Source organism: Columba livia, chromosome 3, assembly GCF_036013475.1.
Source record: "Columba livia isolate bColLiv1 breed racing homer chromosome 3, bColLiv1.pat.W.v2, whole genome shotgun sequence".
In the NCBI taxonomy this organism is placed as follows: Eukaryota; Metazoa; Chordata; class Aves; order Columbiformes; family Columbidae; genus Columba; species Columba livia.
In genome coordinates this window covers 111,940,821-111,947,435 of record NC_088604.1, presented here as the reverse complement: position 1 = coordinate 111,947,435, position 6,615 = coordinate 111,940,821, and the positions used below count along the sequence as shown (strand labels likewise).

Sequence of the window (6,615 nt, the reverse complement as noted above, 5' to 3'; positions counted from 1 at the left end):
TGATTCATTACATGCAATAGTCCCAGCATGTAAGGCAGCACGCAGGGGCCGGGCAGCACCAGGCTCATCCCAGTGCGATGACTGTGACTTTCTGTCTCTCCCCCACCTTCTTCCCCATCCCAGGGAAGGAAGCACCTGGTCCCTGAGAGGAGAGACATGGCTTCTTCCCAGGTGGGACCCAGCAGGATTTCGGTGCCGAGGCTCATGCCAGGAGCTTCTCCACCCACACCCCAGCAACTCCATCACCAGCCACCTATCTCTCACGTGCCCATGTGCATGCTCCTTGCTGCCCTATGGTCAGGTCCTGTGTGAAGTGACACCTCAGACAGCTATGGGGACTTGTGGGGTACGCTCCTGCTCTAGGGCAAGTGTGTGACTTGCCCCGTAGCAAAGGATTAGGGGATGCTGGTATCAGTAGCTCAGCAAAGAGGAGATTAAAGGATGCCTTGATCAGAGGGCTATAAATACCTAGGTTGGAAATAAAGCAGAGATAATGGGCTGCCAGGGCAGAGAACAAAGTTGCAGCAAATTTAAAGGCAAACCAATAAACACTCGACAGAGCTGTTTTAACACCAGGCTTTGTTTGCAGCAGTCGTTAAAGGCTGGGGGAGGATTTATCATCAGGGCTATTTTTATCTCAGGTGTCAATGCTTCTTTGAAAGAAATACAGCCTTTGAGGCAAAAGCTGTCTTCAGGATGCCCGGGGTTATGCCCTGGAGGTCAGAATAGATGATCATCCTGACCCTTTTGTTTTTATAATCTCGGAGCTGCCAGTTATATCTCTTAATCTCTCTTTAAAAATCCCAGAGCCAATGAAACTCAGGTTAAGGACTCATAGAGCTGTGCTTACACAGCCCAGCACAACTAATTGTTTCTAACCTTGTTAACTCTTCAGCAGCTTTCTGTGTGATGGCAAGGAAAGCATCTTCATTGACTTTGTGTGTCATGCTGGGGCAGGGCTGCATTTTTTTCTGAGCTATGTGGGGATAAAAGCCCTGGTTCCCCTTACAAATGTGTTTATTTATTTCTCGCTGTGTACAAGCTACAGAAAACATAGAACAAAATCAGTTAATGTAGTCTTTCCATTGCTGGAGCAGAGTCTTTCAGCTGAAATAGTATTTCAAGCTATTTTTTTCAATAATATGTTTTCTCCAAACAAATTATGGTAGTTATCATTGGCAGTACTGCCAGAGCAGCCTATGATACAGAGCGATCTTGCTTAAAATATGCTTTTATATATTTATTTAAGCACCCCCACACACATAGCAAGAGTAACTTGACAGGATCAAGACAGCACACCACAAGTTATAAGATCCAGGACTATTTATTTCACTCTGGCAGAGAAATGAGGCTAAAACCCCAGAGCCAAGTGTGAGCCTGAATGGTGCTGGGCTTTCACGCCACTCTGTAGAGTTTGTATTCCATTCTGAGCCTGCATAACAGCCTTAGAGCATCAGTCCTGACTCCTACTGAATGTGGTTATTATTCCACCATGCTTGATGTTGTTATTGAAAAATAGGGAGGCTCTGGTTTGCAGAGATGGGAGTAGATTCGATACATGCATATATACATAGACGTCTTATATAAACACACATGCATATTTATCTATAAGTACATGCATGTACATACATATATACACAAAAATATACACACATATACATGCACAGATGTTAATATATGCACTTGCATAGACATATACACCTTTACTTATCTATGTATACACAAACATATACACACAGCAAGTTGGACGGGGCTTTGGGCAGCCTGGTCTAATGGCCCATGGTGGGGAGGTTGAAACTAGATGAGCTTTAAGGTGCCTTCCAACCCAAACCATTCTGTGACTCGATGATATACAAATACATATACAGACATTTATATACATGAGGAGAGACCTTAACGCTGTCTACAACTACCTGGAAAGAGGTTGTAGCATGGAGGGTGTTGGTCTCTTCTCCCAAGTGGCAAGTGATAGGACAAGAGGAAATGATCTCAAGTTGCACCAGGGGAGGTTTAGATTGGATATTAGGAAAAATTTCTTAACGGAAAGGGTTGTCAGGGATTGGAACAGGCTGTCCAGGGAAGCGGTGGAGTCACCATCCCTGGAGGTGTTTAAAAGGCGTTTAGACGAGGTTCTTAGGGACATAGTTTAGCGCTAGAGTTAGGTTATGGTTGGACTCGATGATCCTGAGGGTCTCTTCCAACTGAAATGATTCTGTGATTCTATATGTATATATATATACAGACATACACACAAAAACATGCATACATACACACATATATATGTACGTGTACGTGTGTATGTATGTACACATACATGTATAGCCACAGACAGGCGCACATGGGGGCCGGAACTACAACTCCCGTCATGCCTCGGGGCGGGGCTTCGTCATGGGCCACGCCCCCCCGCTCCTTCCGCCCCGCCCCCGCCGGTGGGGTGCGCGAGCGCGCGGCGGTGGCTGAGCCAGAGGGCGGGCGGCTCGGTGAGGTGAGGGCGGCGGAGTGGAGCGGCGGGGCCCAGGCCGTGGTGAGGGCGGGGGAGCCGGCGTCGATCGGTTTGTTCTTGTCCGGCCTCTTCCCGGCGGCTGCTGCCGTTTCACGGACGGTCTCTCAGCGCGGGCCCGCGGGGGCGGGAGGGAGCGCTGCGGAGGCGCCTTCCCCTCTAGCCCAGCCGGGGCTGTCGTCCTGCGGGCGGCCGTGAGGAGACGGGGGCGGAAGCTGAGGCTGCCCCTTCGCCTTCACCTCGCTGCCGGCCTGCCTCTGCCGCCTCGGGGAGCTGCGACTGCCGGCGTGGGGTGCCTCGTCTGCCGCTTCCTTCCTTCCCGGGGTGAGTATCGCGCCTGTCGCGACAGAGCCCGTGAGGGGGCTCTATCGTGAGGGGGGAGGCGGGCTGCGGGTCTGCCCGCTTCCCTGGGCCGCTTCCCCCCTATTCCCCTTCCCCGCCGCCCTGCGCGCTTTGTGCTGCCCCTCCTCAGGGCTACCTTTTTGTTAATGTTTTAAGAAAATATTTTTTTCCGAAGGTTTGCCCAGTTTATTGTTTTTTTGTTTTTTAAATCTTTCGCACCCAGTCGGAGTCGGCCGAGCCCCTCTCTCGGGCTGGATGTGCTGGGGAAGCAGCTCTTTGTCATGGAGCGGCTGCCGAGCCGTCTGCCCTCGGGAGAAACATCACTTTAAATGAAAACAGAAAAAAAGAAGTAGTTCAGTATTAAAACTCCGAGATATTGTTAATTTAGGGAAATATGTGTTTTTGGCGGTGGTGTTGTTATTTATCCTTTTTTTTTCGGGGAGGAAAGAGTCCCCCTGAAGTCAGGCTCCATTTATCCCAGCCCCTGTGCCGGAGCGTTGAATGAGAGCAGCACGCAGGCGGTGAAAACAAAACAAAGGGGGGTTTTGTTTTGCTGGTGTTAACGTGCAAAATCTTGGTGAGGGAAAGCTTTATTTTTTAATTTTTTGTTTTCCTTCCTCCCTTAGCTATAACAAATGTGATGTTGTTTTACCTCGGAAGAATCCAGAGAGCTGGTAGATAAGTTGTGTCGTTTTAATTTAAAGCTTCTTGGGGGGAATTGCGAGGTTTCTCTCCCATATTCTCAGCCTTGGCTCTTTTGTGAGCAGCCTGCCATCCAGCGCAACTTTCGCCGGGTTTTTCTTTTCACTCTATTGTTTTTTGTTTTGTTTTTTTCTTTTTTCAAGTAGTTAAATAATGCAATTTCAGGGAGAGCTAATAACAGGGGAATATTTCTGCCTGTAACAATCATGGAGAAGGTTTTTAAAAGGCAACAGAGAGGAGCAGCAGTTGTGTTTTCAGCTGAATAAATTTTTTCCTTCTTAAAAGGGACAACGATCTTTTGAAGCGATTATTATATTTTACACTGAAAGCTTTTTTTTTTTTCCTTTGGCTTTGTTTTTACTATCCCTTCAAAAAATGGAGCTATTTCACCTCTGCAAGATGCAGCTTCTAGAATACATGCAAGAAAAAGCAGTCTAGCTGTAACGCTCGTGTTTCTGGCCTTATCTTTCAAAGGGCACTCGCTTGTTTTTGCTGGGACTCCTCTGCCTTGAAAACACACTACTTGGAAAGTAAAATTAGGAAGCATTTCAGCTAGAAAGAGCTGTCGATTCTACATCTGAAGGACGATGGGTTTATTTTTTCCATTTTTTAACGCTTGTGGGGGTTGGGGGGAGAACTGGGGGGAAAAAAAAAAAGGCCGTTTCCGGTTTCTGTTTAGCAGCTTTTCGTGGTTTTTGTTTGTTTGGTTTTTTTTTTCTTTTTACAAAGAAGCAGCCAGATGACCTGTTGATGATACATCTGCTGTTGCTTTTTGTGCTAAAAGGCACCAGTAGGTTAGCGGAGATGAAAGTTTCAGCCGAACAGACTACACAGATTTTCATTTGCATGTGTCGTCATGTGGCCCGTGTGGCTTTGTAATGTTTTAAGCCCACAACTTGGGAATGAGTAATGTGGTGCCAAAGTTCAAACATCTGCACAAGGCGCTTACCCCTCTTCTCTTCCCTGCACTCTCCCCCCAAGAAAAAGCCCGGTTTGTGGAAAATTGAGCGCTCATAATTAGACCGGTTTAGTGCCATGTAAGATAAGTGTCCTAGCTCCTTTTGAAGTTGTATGAATGGGCAGGCAGGAAGCTTTAGGGATACCTTTTAGTTGTGTATAGGTACCTTAAGCTTAAACGTTTCCTGTTTCAAATGAATGAATTAAGCTTGTAGGACAGGGGTGTCAAACTCATTTTCACCTGAGGTCATATCAGCCTCGTGGTTGCCTTCAAAGGGCCATATATAATTTTAGGACTGTATAAATGTAACTACTGCCTGTTGCAGGAGCACCTATGTTATGCTGAGTATAGTCTTGTGAAGTGTGCCTAATGAATGTTTCCATTCTTACTATACACTGTATTTCTCAATGCAGCAGATCACCGTGCTAGTATTCATCTTGGAAATGCAAATTTTGAGTAACTACTAGTATTTCACATAAAGCAGAACTTAGATATTAGTTTAAGGGTAAACTCTGTGCTACAACGGTTTTGTATTTTGGCAGCAATACTGGTTTCTATTAAGAAACTAGGCATGGAAAACAGGATCCTTTCACTTCAGGATTTATAAGTAGAGACTGTGTGTTTTTAGGTGCAAAAGAGAACATAATCTGCTTGCAGCCAGTAGTATTTAAAACTCTTATTCATTTGAAAGGAACTAATTGCGAGTATATTTTGATATAATGTGTCTTCTCAGACAGAAACTCTGGCATACAGGAGAGCAGAAAACCCAGAGGTGTTTGTAATGTTAATCTGTGTCCCAAGTTAAAAAAGGAAGAATTAGGGTGTTTCTTGAGAAATCCAAGTCACCTTTAAGTGCATACTTGCAAGTGAAATTACACAGTTGATTAGGAATTCCTGCAGGATGCCAGTAATTGGAGGTACTTCTTGCTAGCTGGTCACTGTGCACCTTGCTGGTTAGATCGTAAAACTTTTCACTGCAGGTGGCATCAACAGGAAAAAGTCCAGCTCTTTAGTTTCCCAGACGTTTGCTTCTTAATGCGCAAGATTCACAGGAGTGCTGACAAACTGTCAAAGGAAGTGACAGCAAAGAGATGGTGTAGGAAGTAGGTCGAGCACTACTAAATACTGCTGAGAGAGTTTCAGTGCGAAAAAGTAAGCATGTTTCCATCTGATCTAGTTTCTGTTTCTCATACTCCTACTGTAGCCTACTGGTTCTAATGAAATTAACATTGCATCCCAGTCAGGCCCATTTAGTGTACCTGGATGGAGCAATTCATGGGGAAGAAGGGACAACAGCAATGTAGTTCTGATTCTGTGACGTGCAAATCATGTCAGTTGGGGAAAAGTTAAGTGAGTCTGTCTCCCTGGAGGCTGTGGGCAGCTCGTGGGATGGATTTCCACCTCCTTTTGCTGGTGTAGGGTCTTCAGTGGGAAGCTGGAGGTGGGCTTAGAGCAACACGGTAGCATTGTGCCACGTTCCTTGTGGCCTAGTTCTGCAGTGGATGTGGCAAAGAACAGTCACAACTGATTGTGTTTCTTGTTTAAAATGTTTGAATTGATGTATTTAAAAAACTGCCTTCCAGGTTAAAAATGAAGGAAGCTCATTGACATGCTGGAAAGCATCCTTAAACTACAAAAGAAAAAGCTCTACCCTGTTGCTGCTGCATCCTAAAAGCAGGAAAAACTATTGACAATAACTTGATTTGCAGAAAAATTACAGCCTTGCACTATGAATATGTTCTTTTCCACGCATCCTGTATTTATATTGATTTGGAAAAGAGTTTTTGCTTCAAGTAGGTAGAGGTTCTTCGATGCTTCACATGAGTGAGTGCACAGCTTATTGGTTACTTAGGTGAACCCTGTGCCATGGACTTCTTTTGGTGACCCTTGTCATGTGCTTGGGAGCACAAACTATTGCCAGCTCCTCAAAGTGACCTGTCAGGAATAACCATGTAGTCCTGAATGGATGTAAAACAATTGACTGAAAACTACAGGCAAAGTCTGTTGTCCTCTGCTGGCACCCTATGCTAAAGGTAGATGGTCATCAATGCTGATCTTGCTCCAGCCTCATCTCCTGGCTGACGTACCAGGTGTAAATGCTGTGAAAGGTGGT

At 45.5% G+C, this 6,615-nt stretch overlaps 1 protein-coding gene across 5 annotated transcripts in view; it reads left to right on the top strand.

The window, feature by feature from the left end:
- Positions 1-2,449: 2,449 nt before the first annotated feature.
- The window catches only part of PELI1 (pellino E3 ubiquitin protein ligase 1), a 46,127-nt gene continuing 41,961 nt past the window's right edge, over positions 2,450-6,615 (top strand). For 3 of the 5 annotated variants that reach the window (XM_005503747.3, XM_065059249.1, XM_065059250.1), the window contains exon 1: positions 2,450-2,824. The gene's annotated coding sequence lies outside the window, so the exon portion shown is untranslated. The remainder of the gene's footprint in view (positions 2,825-6,615) is intronic. The other 2 variants (XM_065059255.1, XM_065059252.1) reach the window with 2 other exon arrangements.